The sequence below is a fragment of the Schistocerca americana genome, chromosome 1 (genome assembly GCF_021461395.2).
Source record: "Schistocerca americana isolate TAMUIC-IGC-003095 chromosome 1, iqSchAmer2.1, whole genome shotgun sequence".
Taxonomy (NCBI): domain Eukaryota; kingdom Metazoa; phylum Arthropoda; class Insecta; order Orthoptera; family Acrididae; genus Schistocerca; species Schistocerca americana.
Window position 1 is genome coordinate 44,669,560 of NC_060119.1, and position 20,016 is coordinate 44,689,575.

Below are 20,016 nucleotides of genomic sequence, written 5' to 3' on the forward strand. Positions count from 1 at the left end.
AAACTGAAGAAACTGCAAAAAGGTGGGAATTTAACGAGATGGGACCTGGATAAACTGACAGATCCAGAGGTTGTATAGTGTTTCAGGGAGAGTATTGGGGAATGATTGACAGGAATGGGGGAAAGAAATACAGTAGAAGTAGTATGGGTAGCTTTGAGGGATGAAATAGTCAAGGCAGCAGAGGATCAACTAGGTAAAAAGACGATGGCTCGTAGAAATCCTTGGGTAACAGAAGAGATACTGAATTTAATTGATGAAAGGAGAAAATAAAAAATGCAGTAAGTGAAGCAGGCAAAAAGGAATACCAACGTCTCAAAAATGAGATCGACAGGAAGTGCAAAATGGCTAAGAAGGGATGGCTAGAGGAAAAATGTAAGGATGTAGAGGCACATGTCACTAAGGGTAAGATAGATACTGCCTACAGGGAAATTAAAGTGACCTTTGGAGAAAAGAGGATGACTTGCATGAATATCAAGAGCTCAGATGGAAACCCAGTACTATACCTGGAAGGGAAAGCAGAAAGGTGGAAGGAGTATATAGAGGATCTATACAAGGGTGATGTTCCTGAGGACAATATTATAGAAATGGAAGAGAATGTAGATGAAGATTAAATGGGAGATATGATACTGCGTGAAGAGTTTGACACAGCACTGAAAGATCTAAGTTGAAACAAGACCCCGGGAGTAGACAACATCCCATTAGAACTAATGACAGCCTTGGGAGGGCCAGGCCTAACAAAACTCTACCATTTAGTGAGCAAGATGTATGAGAAAGGCGAAATACCCTCAGACTTCAAGAAGAATATAATAATCCCAATCCCAAAGAAAGCAGGTGTTGACGGATGTGAAAATTACCGATTTATCAGTTCAATAAGTCACGGCTGCAAAATACTAACACAAATTCTTTACAGATGAGTGGAAAAACTGGTAGAAGCTGACCTCAGGGAAGATCAGTTTGAATTCTGTAGAGATGGTGGAACACGTGAGGCAATAATGACCCTACGAATTATCTTAGAAAAATAGATTAATGAAAGGAAAACCTACATTTCTAGCATTTGTAGACTAAGAGAGAGATTTTGACATTGTTGACTGGAATACTCTTTCAAATTCTGAAGGTGGCAGGGGTAAAATATAGGGAGTGAAAGGCTATTTACAATTTGTTCAGAAACCAGATGGCAGTTATAAGAGTCGAGGGACATGAAAGGGAAGCAGTTGTAGGGAAGGGAGTGAGACAGTGTTGTAGCTTATCCCCAATGTTATTCAATCTGTATATTGAGCAGGCATTAAAGGAAACAAAGGAAAATTCAGAATATGAATTAAAATCCATGGAGAAGAAATAAAAATTTTGAGGTTCGCCAATGACATTGTAATTCTGTCAGAGACATCAAAGGACCTGAAAGAGCAGTTGAACAGAATGGACAGTGTCTTGAAAGGAGGATATAAGATGAACATCCACAAAAGCAAAATGAGGATAATGGAATGTAGTCAAATTAAGTCAGGTGATACTGAGGGAATTAGATTAGGAAATGAGACACCTAAAGTAGTAAAGGAATTTTGTTATTTGGGGAGCAAAGTAATTGATGATGGTCGAACTAGAGAGGATATAAAATGTAGAGTGGCAATGGCAAGGAAATCATTTCTGAAGAAGAGGAATTTGTTAACATTGAGTATAGATTTAGGTGTCAGGAAGTCGTTTCTGAAAGTATTTGTATGGAGTGTGGCCGTGTATGGAAGTGAAACATGGACGATAAATAGTTTGGACAAGAAGAGAATAGAAGCTTTCGAAATGTGGTGCTACGAAAGAATGCTGAAGATTAGATGGGTAGATCCCATAACTAATGAGGAGGTATTGAATAGGATTGGGAAGAAGAGAAGTTTGTGGCACAACTTGACTAGAAGAAGGGATCGGTTGGTAGGACATGTTTTGAGGCATCAAGGGATCACCAATTTAGCATTTGAGGGCAGCGTGGAGGGTAAAAATCGTAGAGGGAGACCAAGAGATGAATGCACTAAGCAGATTCAGAAGGATGTAGGTTGCAGTAGGTACTGGGGGATGAAGAAGCTTGCACAGGATAGAGTAGCATGGAGAGCTGCATCAAACCAGTCTCAGGACTGAAGACCACAACAACAACAATACACAGTACAGAAATCACTGCCTATCATTATATCTTTTTCTTTTTCTCTCTGTTTTCTAATAAACATTACTGTATTGAAATCACTTTTTATTCCAAATATCACTGATCACATTATAGTAGTTAATTATATTTAAACAGTTGTAGCTCACCAAATGTGAATTGTAGTGGTTGGCTTGTTGGCTAGCATCGTCTGCTGGTGTGTCTCGGCTGTAGCACAGCTGGCGTTGTTTGCTCTGATGTAATTAACTTCTTTGGTGACATAGCTGTAACTCGTAGCATCGGTCACTTGTTGGTTGTTCTTGATGTTTGTAAGTGCTGGTTAAACCGTCTTATCATGTGTTTGTATTCGCTTTGTTACTTTGTGATTTTCGTTATACTTGATCACTTTCAAAGAATAAAAGGTTTCACTTCTCTCATATGTTCTACTTTCTTATGTAAACATTTTTATTTTAATTAGATTAATTTGTTGCTTCAAGGTTCAAGGATGCAAAATTGTCTTCCAATTGCAGGGTCACCAAGTGCGCTGTCGCCGCCCTACTAATGAGTTTTATTATTTGCGTAGTTCAGCTCCAGCTTAATGTTGACTAAATTCATCGAGTGAAAGAAGGAACAGTGCAGCTGATGAAGAAAATGTCACCTATTGCGATCATTCACCAGTAACTGATGCTGCCTGACTACTTCTCGTAATAACTCTTATTCAGAACTCCTTTTCTACAATAGTTACAGCAATTTATTTCTGATACCTATGTACAGTCTGCTCTTGAGGTACCATCTACTGCGTTACCGCCCATTAAATTGCTTCTTCCTACTTTTGCTGTTATACACAAAGTTCCTCATAATACATTCTTCATTATTTTCCTCCGAAGTCCAACAACTGTGTCGGAGTATCCTGCTGCCGCGACTCTGGACCTCCAGCGAGTAACGTCGTCAGCCTCACTGTGTTTGCTCCATAGCGGCCCACTACTTGCCGCATCAACGAAAGTCCGCGCCAGTTGCTGGCTCAGTGTTTGAATTATCTGCACATATAAAAACCAAATACTGCCACAGTATTTATGCACATAACTAAGAAATCCTGACACGCAACTGAATTTTATCATTTAATTAGAATTTGTGCTAGGCCAGGGGTGATAGATGGCGCATGCAACAGACCACTTGTCATCTGTTACACCACAGGCTGTTGCAGCAACTTACCCTATAGTACTCATCCCACTTGCTGACATCACAGGAAACATTTGGTTCTTAATAGATATCCTTTTTATCCAGCCACCTGTCCCCCACTCTATAGAATGATTCAGCTCTCTGAAGGAATTTTGTAACTTATTGCCCATATCTAATGGTCAGTAAGCTGAGCATTTGAGGTAGGGTTGCCAGCTGGGATTAGTGTTACATTCAAATGCATATTTTGTCCCAAAAGCTGGACTACCACTTTAAATAGAACTGACCAGTTGTGTATTTTCACTTTTTGATCAACAATTACTTTGAGGGGGTACTAACATTAGCTGCAATAAGCTATTAAAATAATTCAGTAGCTAAAGGTGAAAATTTGTGCCAGACTGTGACTCAAAGCTAGATTTCCTGCTTCACATAAGTGTTTGCCTTAGCTGTTTCAGCTATCTGAACACACTCTCTATCTGACCCAAATTCACAACTTCAAGCACGCTAACTGATAACATCCTCACTGCATGTGCACGATAGGGTTCAAACCTCTAGTGGGAATATGAAAATTGCTGCAAACATATCTTGTATGTGGGATAGGTTTAGAGTTTGGATCAAATGAAGGGTGTGCTCAGGTAGCCAGAATGTTTTAGGTGACTGCTCATGTAAAGCAGGAAATCTGGTTTTAAATCCTAGTCCACCACAAATTTTTAGCTTTCACCAGTGAATTGTTTCAATGTCCAATTGATGCTGATATTGGTATCTTCCTCCAAAAATTGATAATTACAGTCACTGTATCGAGAACAAAAGTATGTTCTGCTGGGCATGTCTGATGGAACATGCCACACACATGTAATAAGTAGTCAGATTTGTGATATCAACATGCAACATGTTTAATGGGGAAAAAAATTGAACAGCCTTGTAATTAGGCAGCTATAGTATCAGCTAAGTAGTCTGTCTTCCGAACAGTTTAGCCTTTTTCCTAAGCTATTCATATGTCAAAATACTTGTTCCTTATTAAAGAAAATAAACAATTATCTATCCTACAGAGACAGAAAACTTATACCCAATAACTTTGGTTACTTTAAATGAGAAATGGATACTGAAGTATAGCTTCTTATATTTTTGTAAATCTAATTAAACATATTTTAAGAAGAACTTTAGTTTTCTTGGAAATCAGGTTCCGGAATTTTTGACAGAATAATTTTAAAGTACAGGACAGTGTTGTATTAGTTGATTTCAGTTTGTGTTTTTTTGTGAAATGAGTACAGACTTTAGATGTTGATAATAAGTCTGGGAATTGCATAGTAATATTCTGCCACTTTCAATAGTGCTTAATGAAAATGAAGCTGCAGATTGAAAGAAGCTGTCGTTTTAGTGTGTCAGTATCTTTTTACATGCAGTTGTCTATTCTTTTTTTTCATTAAACTCATGAAATTTTGTCACTGATCAAAGAAGTTGCCAGTACAGTGTTTAATGTTCTCTGCTTGAGAACGTGCCCAGTTCTTGACAGTTGTACCCAGGTTGGTTCATCAGCTAATGTCTGCACTTTAAAAAAATAGGGGTTCATAAAAATTCTTTGTTAGTGAAGACCATAAATATAATTTTTGATACGTAGTTCATAATAAATGAGCTGTCTTCAGATAACAAAATTTTTAGTGTTAATCAATAATTGATTGAATACATTGTCATAAATTACAGCTGTATGCATTATACAACCTTACAACGTTTTTTGATCCTAATTTGTTTGCTATTTGATATTAAAATTGCATTAGTTATCAGTAAAAAATTATATTTATGATCTTTACTAATGGATTTTCTCTGAATGCACAGATTTCATTAAATGCAGATCACTCATCTCCAGTTCGACTGTCTGTGGCAGCATGGTTTCTTTCTTCCATTCACCTAGCTGTGAATGCACTGCGGCAGATCATGGGTAAGAAAGCTATGCAGAAACGTACTGTACTGAAACTTCCACCAGGCAGCATACAATGTAACTATTCCAAGCATCAGAAAAGGTCTTAATTTTGAATGAAAGGTGGAAATAATGGCAAAACCTTGGTATATTCTGGAATTTGATAATTTACACATTCACTGCCAAGCCCATGATAATCCAAACACAGTCATGCACAAACCCTTTCATTCATGTTAGCAAGTTTATGGTAACATATTTCCCAAAACCTGAACAGCTACTAAGCACAGATTGTACTTAAATGAAAATGCTTGCCATACTATTATGTTTATCGACGTCTAATATACTCAAGTTTTCAGTCAATGAACTGCTCAATATGCCACGTAGAATTACTGCCTTTTTTTCATACACAAAATTACATTCATTGCCACGCAGCTGGACTGCTGTGTCATATTCAGACACAGTGGAGTTATTGATAACAAAACACAATAAGGGCATTAACATAAACTAGTTAAAACTTTTGATAAAGTGTTACTGCCAACTGTTTGAAAGATGTTGCAATGCTTGACATCTAAAAACATAGCAAATTTGTACTCTACACCATTCACAACTGTAGGTACATAATTAACATAAATAAAGGCGAAGAGGGTCCAGGACAGGATGCATTTCTCTCCCAGACACTAATCCACTGGTATTATTAAATGACTAACCTGGTTCATGATACCCAGCACCAGTTGCATGTTGCCTATGTAATGGCTTCCCGGACCAATGAAATTTGACTTTCAAAATTTCATAAATATCTTTCAATTTCAGCCAGTAATTAAATTCCTGCTATGGTCTACTCATTAGGAGATATAATCTTAGGTCAAATGTTGAATGGTAACTGTTGGAATCTGGCACCTCATACAAATACCTGGGTGTAATCCCTCACAGGGATATGAAAAGGAAAGATCACGTAGGCTCAGTTGTGGGTAAAGGTGGTAGACTACAGTTTATTGGCAGAATACTGGGGAAGTACAGTCAGTCTATAGAGGTGATAGCTTACAAATCACTTGCGTGAACAGTTCTAGAATATTGTTAAAGTGTGTGAGACCCTTACCAAATAAGTCTAGCAGGGCATATTGAACGTATACAGATCAGGGCAGTATGAATGGTCAGAGGTTGTAATCCACTGAGGGAACTGACCTGGAACCCTCTTGAAGATCGACACAATTGATTCTGAGAAAGTCTGCTGACAAAGTTTAAAGAACCAGCTTTATATTATGACTTTGCAAATGTACTGTAGTCCTCTCTGTATTCCTCACATAGGGATCATGTGGATAAGATAAGAATAATTACTGCATGCACAGAGGTGTTGCAAAAGTAGGTGTGTACCCACACAAACACAGTTAGAAATCCGAAACTAACAAAGTCTGAACTCAAGTTTATTTTTTATTTGTTTCACATATAACAGGTTGTCAAATAAGAGAATACATAAAAGAGAATCAATAACAAAGAGTAAAAAGGTAGGTATGAGAATCACAGTTGATGGCTCTCTTCTCTGTGACTCCTGTGCGAACTGTGGAGAACAATCTCTGTGGTTGGCGCGAATTTTACGAGTCAGCTGCGATCAACGTGTGCGGTAGTCACCACATGAGACCCCTTGGTGAGAGTGGAGTTCAGATGTTCCTCTCTGTAGCGGGCAGGGAAGTGCACTTGTCTGCCTGAATGCGTGGTGCATCAAGGCTGCTGCTTTACTGACTGCGGAGGTAGCGGAGTGGGGTTCTGCATCGTTGTCTTGTGCTGATCGCTGTGCGATGCTGACATTGCCAGAGTGTCTTGAAGTATATAAGCAGGTTTCACTATACTTGTTTCCCATTCAGTACTATGTTTAGGGTGTGTGCATCTCTGCATATCACGCGATGAGGTCCAGTGTATGGCGGGTGTAGTGGTGGTTTGACGCCATCTGTTCGTAACAATACATGCGTGCAAGTTTTTAAATCGTTGTGCATGAATGACACCGGGGCTCCATGTCTGGACTCTTTCGCAGGTTTGATTTCCTTGATCATTTCTCTCAATCCTTGTAAATATTCTGACTGGACATCTGCATTCGGTACCCCTGAGTCGTCAGCAAACTCTCCAGGCAGACATATTGTTTCTCCGTAGACAAACTCTGCCGGGGAGGCATCCATATCAGGTTTAAAGGTTGTCCTAGGATCTAACAGTACAATGGGTAATGCTTCCATCCATTTAGTACCGTGGCAAATGAGGGCTGCTTTTAAGGTACAGTGCCATTTTTTCTACCATTCCGTTGCTTGCCGAATGGTAGGTGGTGTTGTGGTGATGGCAGTATTCCCAGAATCTTGCTAACTGAGCAAATAGTTCTGATTCGAACTGTCATCCTCTATCAGTTGTTGTGTGGAGTGGGTAGCTGATTCTCGATATCCAGGTTGACATGAATGCCGTTGTCAGAGTTTCCACCAAGATGTTATCGGTAGGTATTGCTTCCGGCCAGCATGTATACCTGTCAATGATTGTTAGCAGGTAGCGATTACCACCTGATGGTGGAAGAGGTCCAATGACATCCAGATGAATGTGCAAGAAGCATGCCTTGACATCCGGGAATTGTCCAATTGGAGGGCGCATGTGTCTGCTCACTTTGAATAGCGGACAGCGTGGGCAAGATCTAATCCAGTTACGGCAATTGGGGTCTATTCCTGGCTATACAAATCTTTTGGACACCAGTCTGGTAGTTTCTCGAACACTGGGGTGAAATAGGCCGTGGAGACAATCAAACACTCTTCTGCGATGTGTGATTGGAACGTAAGGGCGTGATTGATCATGTTGTACGTCACAATGTAGTCGTATATATTCCCGGGCACATCGACTAGCTGTAACTTCAATGCCGTGTTGTCATCACTCAACAGGGTGTTTAGCTCATCATCTTCCTGCTGGGCTTGTGCTAGTTTGGCCACAGTTACAGACTGTGTTATACTGGATACCTGTGACAAACAATCAGCTACCACGTTAGTTAAACCTGCGATGTGGCGTAAGCCTGTGGTGAATTGGCTTATGAACTCCAATTGAGAATACTGCCTTGGGGAGTATTTGTCACTGTTCTTGTTGAATGTGTAAGTCAAGGGCTTATGATCGGTAAAAATTACTTGTGGTCTGAAATGTTTGATCACTAAATATACAGCCAAAAATTTTCTATCGTAAGCACTCCAGCGTTGTTGTGCTGGTGACAACTTGTGCGAATAGTATGCTAGAGGTTGCCATGTGCCATCCACCAATTGTTGCAGGGCTGCACCAACACCAAACTGGTTAGTGCCACCACCAGTGCCAAAGGTGCTTCTAGTTTATTGTGTGCCAGCAGTGCGGCCTGAGCCAGGCTTTGATGTGTCACTTCGAATGCTGCATCAGATTCCTCATTCCATTGCATGGTTGCATTGCTGCGAACCTTTGGGCCAGCTAATAACGAGTTTAATGGTGCCTGCTGTTCAGCTGTCTGTGGTAGATGCCTTCTGTAAAAGTTTAACATGCCTAGGTATCTTCTTAATTCTTTGACCATAATAGGCTTGGGCATGTGTAGAATAGCCTCAGCTTTTCCGGGTAAGGGTGCTGAACCTGTAGCGGATATGCGATGACCTAGAAATTCCACTTCAGGTTGGCAAAACAGGCATTTCGCTGTATTTAACACTATTCCAAACTTCTCTAAGCATAGGTGTACTTCTTTTAAATGCTGCTTGTGCTGTAAATTGTTTGCAGAATATATGAGAACGTCATCCAGGTAGGCAAAACAGAAGGTCAATCCTCGTAATACAGAATCCAGAAAACGTTGCCATGTCTGTGCAGCATTTCCCAGACCAAACGTCATGAAATTACTTTCAAACAATCCAAAGGGTGTTGTTATGGCAGTGTTTGGTACCCCTTCTGGCGCTACAGGAATTTGTGTATAGCCCTTTGCGCAGTCTAGCACACTAAAGACTGTGGCACCGTGCAGCGCGTGATTGTAGTCCCTTAACAAAGGTACAGGATAACAATCCGGAATAGTTATGGCATTCAGTGCTCTGTAGTCGCCACACGGACGCCAGGCTCCACCTTTTTTTGGTACGAGGTGTAAGGCTGACGCCCATGGACTGGATGACGGGCGTATAATTCCTCCTTTAAGCATTAGCTCGAATTCCGCTGTAGCTATAGCGAGGCATTCTGGTGGTAGTGTCCTAGGTTGACATAACACAGTCTGTGATTTTTATGTAGTGTACTGTATCATGCAACACTTTGTGCAGTGCTCCGGGTGGTTTCATTAATTCAGGAAAATCTGCTAGGGACTGCACGGTACTCTGTGTCTGCCATTTGAACCAACTTAATACTGGTACAGTCTGTGTCACGATAATAACAAGCCATTGATAGGTTGGTGAGACTGTCTATCAGGCAGGCATTGGCCAAGTCTGGCAAAAGTCTGAAGTGTGATAAGAAATCAGCTCCTAGTATTGCTTCTGCGACATCTGCTACTGTGAAATTCCATTTAAAATCTCTAGGGAGTCCCAAGTTCAGATTCTCTTGTTGTAATCCGTATGTTGAAATCTGTGAATTGTTGGCAGTGGATAAGTTAAATGTTGTGCACGGCCGGTAACAATGCAAGGACTTGATAGTATACTGAGATCTGAACCAGTGTCGATTAAAAATTTCCTGCCTGGCGCACCATCTGTTATAAAAAGGCGTCAAGATGCAGGAAGATAGGAGGTAGCATCTACTGCCACTTTCCGCTCCAATTTCTGCATCTACATCTACATCCATACTCCACAAGCCACCTGACGGTGTGTGGCGGAGGGTACCTTGAGTACTTTTATCAGTTCTCCCTTACATTCCAGTCTCATATTGTTCATGGAAAGGAGGATTGTCGGTATGCCTCTGTGTGGGCTCTAATCTCTCTGATTTTATCCTCATGGTCTCTTTGCGAGATATGCGTAGGAGGGAGCAATATACTGCTTGACTCTTCAGTGAAGGTATGTTCTCAAAACTTCAACAAAAGCCTGTACCAAGCCACTGAGCGTCTCTCCTGCAGAGTCTTCCACTGGAGTATATCTATCATCTCTGTAACACTTTCGCGATTACTAAATGATCCTGTAATGAAGCGCGCTGCTCTCCGTTGCATCTTCTCTCTCTCTTCTATCAACCCTATCTGGTACGGATCCCACACTGCTGAGCAGTATTCAAGCAGTGGGTGAACAAGCATTTGGAGAAAGAACGTGGGCTAATGCATTTACGTGCTTGCTCTCCATACCGACTATGATACCAACAAATGGTCTGTCTGTTCTCGGTTGTAGATTGCGGTGCGAAACGACTTCCATGTCGTCGTCGGCTACGGCTTCTCTGATTGACATTGATGCCATTCGACATTAGTTTCGAGAGCTGTGTGCATAGGAGATTGACCTTGGCCGTTAGTGCATCGTAATCTGCCCAAGACACCATAGTAGATGCAGCTGCTGCGCTGACAGTTATGTCTACAACACTGACCTGTGTGTTCGGTGTGATCGCTTCCAGTATGCAGTCGGCGAGTTCTGCTACTGTGTCCAGTGACGTCTCGTTCTGCGTGCCGATGACTGCTTTTACCTGTGGTGGCAGGTGGGAACTCCACAGGGTATGCAGAATGCTATCTGGAATCGTACCAGGGTCCTCCGTGCTGCGGAGATGGTGCAGGAACAGTAAAGGTTTCCTGTCACCAATTTCTTCTTGCGTCAATACTTGCCGGATTCTGTCTTCTTGAGAAATGGCTAAGCAACATATCAGTTCAGTTTTTAACCATTCATATGCATCCTCTGTTGGAGGAGCTGTTATGATATCCTGAACTTCAGTTGTGTAACGATGATCGAGTTGGCTTACTACGAGGGGAAACTTAGTTGTTTCTGCAGTTATTCCCGCGTACATGAAACTCGCTTCCAGCTGTGTGAACCACAGCATAGGGTTGTGTGGCCAAAAGGTTGGTAAGCGAACCGCTAGTCTTGACACTGCTGGCGTGTCCATATCCATATCTGCTGTTTGTTTTGCAGTCGGGGTCACCAATGTTGCGTAAGTAGGTGTGTACCCACGCAAACACAGTTAGAAATTGGAAACTAATGGAGTGTGAACTCAAGTCTCTCTTTTCATTTCTTTCATATATAACAGGCTGTCAAGTAAGAGAATACATAAAAGAGAATCGACAACAAAGAGAAAAAAGGTAGGTTTGAGAATCACAGTCAACAGCTCTCTTCTCTGTGACTCCCATGTGAACTGTGGAGATTAATCTCTGTGGTTGGCGCAAATTTTATGCGTCAGCTGCAATCAACGTGTGTGGTAGTCACCACAGAGGCATTCAGTCATTCACTCTTACTGCACTCCATACATAACCTGAATAGGAAGGAATGCCTAATAACTGGTACAGTGGAAAGTAGCCTCTGTCATGCACCTCGCAGTGATTTGCGGATTGTAGATGTAATGCCTTGAGTAGATGCAATGAGGCACTGTAGCTTGTGATGTGCCACTTACCCAGACTACATTCGTGCAGTATTCCATACTGAGAGTACTTCATGACTTCCGACTTTAACTGCAGGTTCTAACCTTCTCCAAATTTTTTCATGCACATATCTGTCAGATATTTAGATCTTAAAATAGCTAGAAACTTCTGATTGCTTTAGAAATAATTTAAAAATGTGGGAGTTTCATTCCTTAAGGAACTGGAGGTTTGCTGTTTAGTGTCAAATTGCTATAGCTACTTGTCTTGGCTGAGGTTTGTTCTATGGATTATACTAGGACATCTATCATAATATTTTTATCTGCTTGAGCCTTAATACAATGTTACATGGGAATTATGTTATCAATTTAAGCTGGATTTTAGCAAACACTTTAGCCACCATATTGCTTGTCTTCTAATCCGATAATATGCCTTTGACAGAAAAGCAGGAATGTAATCTGTTTGTGTCAGGCTTTGTTAACTTCAATCAGCTTTTTGATTATCCATGGCTTTCATTGTATACTGCACAAAATTAGTACAGTTTTTACACAGTCAAGATGACAGGACTCTTATTTTTTTGTTATATCAGATGTAAGTTTTTGGTTAAATACATAACATAGTGATTTGAGCACACATTTCTATTGATAGTTGTAAGGATGATTTCAGTCTTATCTGAACCATATTTTATAGGTACAGACAAACATATTATGATTCTTGTCCTTTTGAACCTTTCACATTTTCTCAATCTATGTTATAGCTTGCTCAGTAGTTTATATGATGTATTAAATTAAATTTTTGTTTAAGCTATTGTTGTTGAATTTAGAATATTTCTGTTTACAGTTTTTGTGCCTATGGAATAATCACGTGCTGACTCAGAATTATCTAGTGTATCAGTGGACTATTCATACTGAACTCCTTCCTCCTTAGTAGAGTAATAATCTAATTGTTGTGTGCTGACATTATGAAGCTCCCGTGGTACTTTGATGTGTTGACTTGCTGTTTACTGTGATTATGCATATATAAGGTGATTATATTCAAAGTTAAATTTTCAAATCATTGTAGAAATAACACCACTGGTACGAATGACATCAAACTGCAATGGAATATTATCAGAGATGGGGAAATCGTATGGCAGATGAAAAATAAATAGTTACAAAATGTAGCAATAGCACTGCAAGCATCATAATTTAATAGTTTTCAACCACAAAACAGAAATGAATTGTACAACAATGCTTAAGATGTGTGTTTCATATTAAACAAACTGTGCTACTCAGTGTATATGGGTGTAGAGGTGTGATACCATTAGTAATGTAAGCCCACCAACCACAACAGGTTCATATCACATTGAATGACAAAATTTGATTTTTAATTGTCCTGAGGCCAAAAACCACATAAAAAGAATCAATCAAGATCAAATCAGATCAGATTATTAATTTCTGTGCCATTGGCTCAAAATATGTTCAATATCCTGCCCACTGTTTTTCGCAACAAGTTGAAATAAAAAAACAGCATGTTCCACAACTGATTGAAGTGTTTCTGGGGTCATGTTCAGAATGTTTTGCACAATACATGACCTCAGTGCAGCTAAGTTTGCAATCAGAACACTGAACACAATGTCCCTGAGTTAGCTCCACAGCCAGAAGTAACATGGATTAAGATCAAATGATCAGGATGGCCAAGATGTAGGGAAATGGCGGCTGATTATTCTAGCTTTTCCAAAATGACGCTTCAGCAACTGCTTAACTGGATTTGCAATGTGTGGAGGTGCGCCATCTTGTATAAAAATAATCCCAACCACACATACAAGCTGTTGGAGAGCTGTAATGATGTGGTTGTGCAAAAGAGACTGACAGCACTTAGCAGTGATGGTACAAGTAACAGGATCAAAAGCATTTCTCTTTGTAAATGATGCTGTAGCCCCACACCACACAATGACCTTTTTAGGATGAAGGGGAATTGGTTGATTTGAGTGTGGATTTACTATGCCCATATTTGATAGTTCTGTGTATTGACATATCTTGTCAGATGGAAGTGTGCTTGATCTGTCCACAAAATCTTCCACAGACCATCTCAAATGGTACCATATTCAAAGGTCTGTCATCCTAGACCTCACTGATGTTGGCACCAATCCTCATTTTTATATTGGTGTCTACTACTTGGAGAATGACAACTGTTTGTCACTCAAGATTTTTCTGCATCCCTGCAAGCAGGAATATGAAGAGTTTCAACCAGATGTATACCTGCTCTCCTTCACTTGGGGAAAAGGTGTCAACTGCCTATAGGGCAACTTCCTTCCATAACAGTGTGATAGAAATGTGACAGATAAGAAGCTCTACCTGCCAAGTAGCGTGCTTGATGCAGTACTGTATGTGTCTCAGATTTGCTAACATACCCTTCAGCATTATAATAGCCAGGGTAATGAATAGAAGTTTGGGTGCCTAACTACACACATGCATTCTCTGGCACTCTTCAACAGAGTAGTTACTCATGGCACATTATTAAGTATTAATGGACTACTGCTTTAGACTTACTAGAAAGCAGACAGCTTACAAGAAATACAGTGCAAGGTACCAGCAGTTGCCAGGCACCTCAAATGTGTAAGTTGTTTCCCAGTTTTTTATGAGAAGTCAGCGAGTAATGTTGGTTTGAATACTTATTACTCATAGCCAGAGAGAGAGAGAGAGAGAGAGAGAGAGAGAGAGAGAGAGAGAGAGAGAGAGAGAGAGAGAGAGCGAGCTACTCTGTGTCTAAATTAGCTTGTAAAATTTCATGCTGTAGATGTAAGCACTTAAACTAATATTGTTAAAGGCCACTAATCCAAGTAATCTGATCCCTTAAAGAATCAAACATGCTTGCATAACACAGCGTCAATAGTCTGATTACTTTAAAAATGAATTATTGTGTTAAATATTTGACTTCAAGTAGCTGGTGACCATTGCCACACTGCAGTCCACTTATCATGGGTTGGAAACCACTGCTCTGCACTGTTCACAACTGCATGTACATCATTAGCCTAAATCAGAGAGAGTAATGGATATAGGTCAGTATTTATTGTATTCCCAAACAGTATTCCATCAATACAACCTAATGTCTAACCTGGTTCATGATACCCAGCACCAGATGCATGGTGGCTATGTAACAGCTTCCAGGGGCAACAAGAATTTGAATTTCAACATTTTATATATATTTTTATATTCAGTCAATAATTTAATACCTGTTTTGATCTACTCATTAACAAGGTATAATGTTAGGTCAAAGGTTTAACACAGTTTGACTGTAATATGGACATGATGGTGTTTTCAGTCAGTGTAGCTCATGATTGGCAAATTACACGGACTATATTAATGCAGTGTTTCATACTGAGAAAACTTGGTGACCTCAAACATAAGTTCAAATGTTATCTATTTTTTTTTCTTTTTTACTTGCAATTCAGATATTTAACACATTTAAACTGCTGCAAACATCTGATTGCTTTACAAATAATTTAAAAACTTGAGTGTTTTTTTCCTTAAGATATCATAGGTTCACTGTTTAATGTTGATTTGCTATTACTGCTTCTCCAGATGGAGGGTTCTTCTGTGGTTTATATTTTGCCTCCTTTCAGTGTATTTTAAACATGTACTTGAGTTGTAATACATTTAGTCCCTTGAGAATTACATTACCAATTTAAGCTATGTTTTAGCACACACTTTGGCCACCATATTGCTTGTCTTCTAATCCCATCATATGCCTTTGAAGTTAACAAGGGCCAACAAAATTAAATTACATTCCTGATTTTGTGAATTTCAGACTTCTGACCACTCATGGCTTTTATTGTATACGGTATAAACATTTGTTCTATCTTTACACAGTCATGTAGTGTTAGGACTCCTGTTCTTTTGTTATATCACATGACAGTTTTTACTTAATTACTCAACATTGTGGTTTGAGTGTAGATTTGTGTTAATAATTGTAATGATGGGTTCAGTGTAATCTGAATGTGATGTGTAAGTACAAAAAAACATATTACTCCTCTAGTGCCTCAAAGGTTTCACAGTCCTTAACTCTCTATGAGTACTTCCTCACCAATTGATGGACATTATGTACTGTATTTTGCTCTAAATGTTTTTTCCACTATTATGGTTAAATTGTGAATATTTCTCTTTCCATTTAGTTATTGTGCATATGAAAATATAATATGCAGATACTTGGAGTGCCAGTGGTCTACTCATATTGATCTCCCTGCCCCTTAAGTGAAGTAGTAATCCAGGTGTGTGATTACATTATGAAGCCCTAGAGTTATTGTGGTGTGTTGTCTTGCTATGTATTTTTCAATATGCTTTTGAATGATGCATTATTTAATATAAATGTTTAATGACTCTTGTATTGCAGTCTCATCTTAGTGCTATAAACTTCAGAAATATAGGACATAAATGTGTTACTAAATTCCTTGATGATTTCATTACATCGAACTCGAGTAGGCTTACTGATGGAGCTCCTGATGACATTTACTTAAATTGCGGTTTGTGCACTGTTTCCTTTATTACATTTGTGTGTAATATACACATGCACTCTGAACAAACAGTTTGGTCATTGAGTAAATATTTCAAGAATTTAAAAAGCACATTCATTGAAACTGACCATTTACTGTCACTCTTGTTCTAGAACTACATATATATAATATTAGAGGAAACAGTTGTATGTTGCTATCCACATATATGCTCATATCTGTATGATCTTCTGTGTATTACCTTGTTGGCTTCTTAAATGAAACATATGTACCTGACAGACAATGTGTAGTGTTTAGCTCCAGAAATGTCGGTTTGTGTTCTTTACATTTTGATTTCCACAGTTTTTCTTCATACGTGGAGAAATGTATGATGACTGATAAAAATTTTTTCTGCAAATATTAAAAGAACCCTTTCAATGTTATATACTATTTCATTGTTACATTGAGTTTTCTTCAGTTTTGTCAATTATATGGAACTGTGAAGATGGTCAGTGACAGAAACCAGCTGTAATAAGTTTCAGAAAGTAGCTGTGTCATGCATTTCTCAAAGACAGTACTTGCTTAATAATTTTAGGCAGAGCCTCTGTGTACCTCAATGTCTCTGTATGAAGGCGCGCGCACACACACACACACACACACACACACACACACACACACAAATGTATCTGTTATACCATTTGATCATTATCCATCCTGTACCCTGACCACTACCACCACCATGAATGGGTCCCTTAGACTGTGGGCTTGTATTTCCTTTCTTACTCTCTCCCAATGTACCATCATATCCTGAGGAAATGACTGCTACAAAAGCTGTAGTTTTCACAGTTAACTTTTTCATTTGATACAGAAATTCTTTGTATGAATTTTTATGTCAGTATATACTCTGTTACAGTTTTTCTGTGTACTTGGCAGTTTGTGTAAAATTTGATAATTATTTCATGTTTATTTACTTTTCAATAACTTGCACTAATTTTCACATAAATTCTGCAAAGTACTTCATAAAAATTGAATCTGTGGTGTGTTTGAGTACTCGTATCGATTCCACAATAGATTATTTTTCCTGTGTTCAGAGAAATTTTTAGATGTTCATATTACATTATGTAATCATCATTACCTTTTTCTGTTATCGAAGTCATTGGAATATGCTCTCTTTGAAAGGAAACAAAAGTTTTTTATGTTAGTGATGCTCCTCTCTAGCATTCTAATTAAGTGAGTTTTAAAAATACTTCTCTGTATTCAAAATAATTTTGTAAATGGTAGATAATGAAATTATTGGCCTACAGTTGAGTTGTTACAAAATCTTAATTTTTTATATTCTGACCAGATCAAGCATCATTCATTATTATTGGTTCAAATATTACAGGCCTTATTTTAATGAAGTTTCTGTTTATAGCTATGATATATGTGCATGTAACTGTGATTGTGTAAAAGCACATAAATTCCATTGTGGAATACAAGATATCATGTGAGCAGTGAGTGTATGTTGTAAATTTATGTTTAATGAGTAACAGTGCTGTTACTCATTCAAGAAATTTTGCTATCCATGAGAATATCTAATGCCTCATACAATTTTCTTTTTGTCATATGGTCCTTGACAATCTTTGAAAATGCCACCACATGACTGACAGCTATTAAGCTGTTAACTAAGTCTGACATTGCTTCCACTTATTTGCCAGACTACTGTACTATCACCTTTCCTCTCGGCCTCCCTTGGCCAACTCTTGTTTTTTCGACCCCGATGGTATTAGGTTGCGAGGCCAGAGGGTGTCTTTCATTTTCTTTCTCTAATCATTATGTGGAAGGGGGCAGGAGGGCATGTTCAGGTGTGGTGAAGCCAGGATTTCTTGTGGAGCAAATGCACAGCACAAAGCTCAGTCTTCAATGCTGTGGGTTATATAAGGCTGTTAATATGACCATGTAAAAATTGTCCTCAAAATCCAGAAAATAATAATCCTCAGATATGAATTACAAGTAAGCGGTGGTGATGTTGGAACAGGTCATAGAACAGTGTTCATATGATACCAGTCTCACTCAGCTCTGGTTTTGGAACGAAATGTGCCCAGAGTTAGATATGTTTGTCTGCATGAAGTAAGCAGAATGGAGAATGAGCCTACTGCATAAGTTGTGCTATATTGTCATAATGTCTTTTCAAAATGTAAGTGAAAATGTGGAAGTATTTCACCAATGCAGAAAACGTAAGTTGTGTGGTCAAATGCAAGTAATGTTAATAGGCATTATTGTGGCATTGCTCTTGCACTCTGCCAGTATTCCACTTGAGGTGTAATTCACCTCCTTAAATGTAACAACTGCATTTTTGTGTGTTGGGTGAAAAACTGTAGCAGATTTAATGCTCTTTAGATACATACAGTTGGTGAAAATGGAGATGTAGCTCCAAACCTCATTTGAAAATAATAAATAAGTGATCAATTTGTGAATGACAGAATACCAACAAACTCAAGACTCACTACATTTGTTTGTGTTACTGCATGTTCACAAAAATTTTTGTTATGTGATGTCCATAAAGTCGTTCATTCATAACAGTTTGTTGTAAAGTAATAACCTCATTGCATGGTTATCACATCAATATTTTAAATACAAGCAAGTCACTGAAGTGGAGTTTCCATAGATCACTATTCTTTTTCATGTATGTTCTGCACATTATCATCCACATGTTAAAAATGTACCAGTAAACATCTGAGCCCTTAAAGAATCAAACACGCTTGCATAAAACAGCGTCAATAGTTTGGTTACTTTAAAAATGAATTATTGTGTTAAATGTTTGACTTCAAGTAGCTGGCGTCCATTGCCACACTGCAGTCAACTTACCATGGGTTGGAAACCACTGCTTTGCATTGTTCACAACTGCACGTACATCATTGGCCTAAATCAGAGAGAGTAATGGATATGGATCAGTATTTATTGTATGCCCAAACAGTATTCCATCAATACTACCTAATGACTAACCTGGTTCATGACACCCAGCACCAGATGCATGGTGGCTATGTAACAGTTTCCAGGGGCAACAAGAATTTGAATTTCAACATTTTATATATATTTTTATATTCAGTCAATAATTAAATACCTGTTTTGATCTACTCATTAACAGGTATAATGTTAGGTCAAAGGTTTAACACAGTTTGACTGTAATATGGACATGATGGTGTTTTCAGTCAGTGTAGCTCATGATTGGCAAATTACACAGACTATATTAATGCAGTGCTTCATACTGAGAAAACTTGGTGACTTCAAACATAAGTTCAAACGTTATCTAATTTTTTTTCTTTTTTGCCTGTGATTCAGATATTTAACACATTTAAACTGCTGCAAACATCTGATTGCTTTACAAATAATTTAAAAACTTGAGTGTTTGGTTCCTTAAGATATCATAGGTTCACTGTTTAATGTTGATTTGCTATTACTGCTTCTCCAGATGGAGGGTTTTTCTGTGGTTTATATTTTGCCTCCTTTCAATGTATTTTAAATATGCACTTGAGTTGTAATACATTTAGTCCCTTGAGAATTACATTACCAATTTAAGCTATGTTTTAGCACACACTTTGGCCACCATATTGCTTGTCTTCTAATCTCATCATATGCCTTTGAAGTTAACAAGGGCCAACAAAATTAGATTACATTCCTGATTTTGTGAATTTCAGACTTCTGACCACTCATGGCTTTTATTGTATACAGTATAAACGTTTGTTCTATCTTTACACAGTCATATAGTGTTAGGACTCCTGTTCTTTTGTTATATCACATGACAGTTTTTACTTAATTACTCAACATTGTGCCCGCATCTCGTGGTCGTGCGGTAGCGTTCTCGCTTCCTACGCCCGGGTTCCCGGGTTCGATTC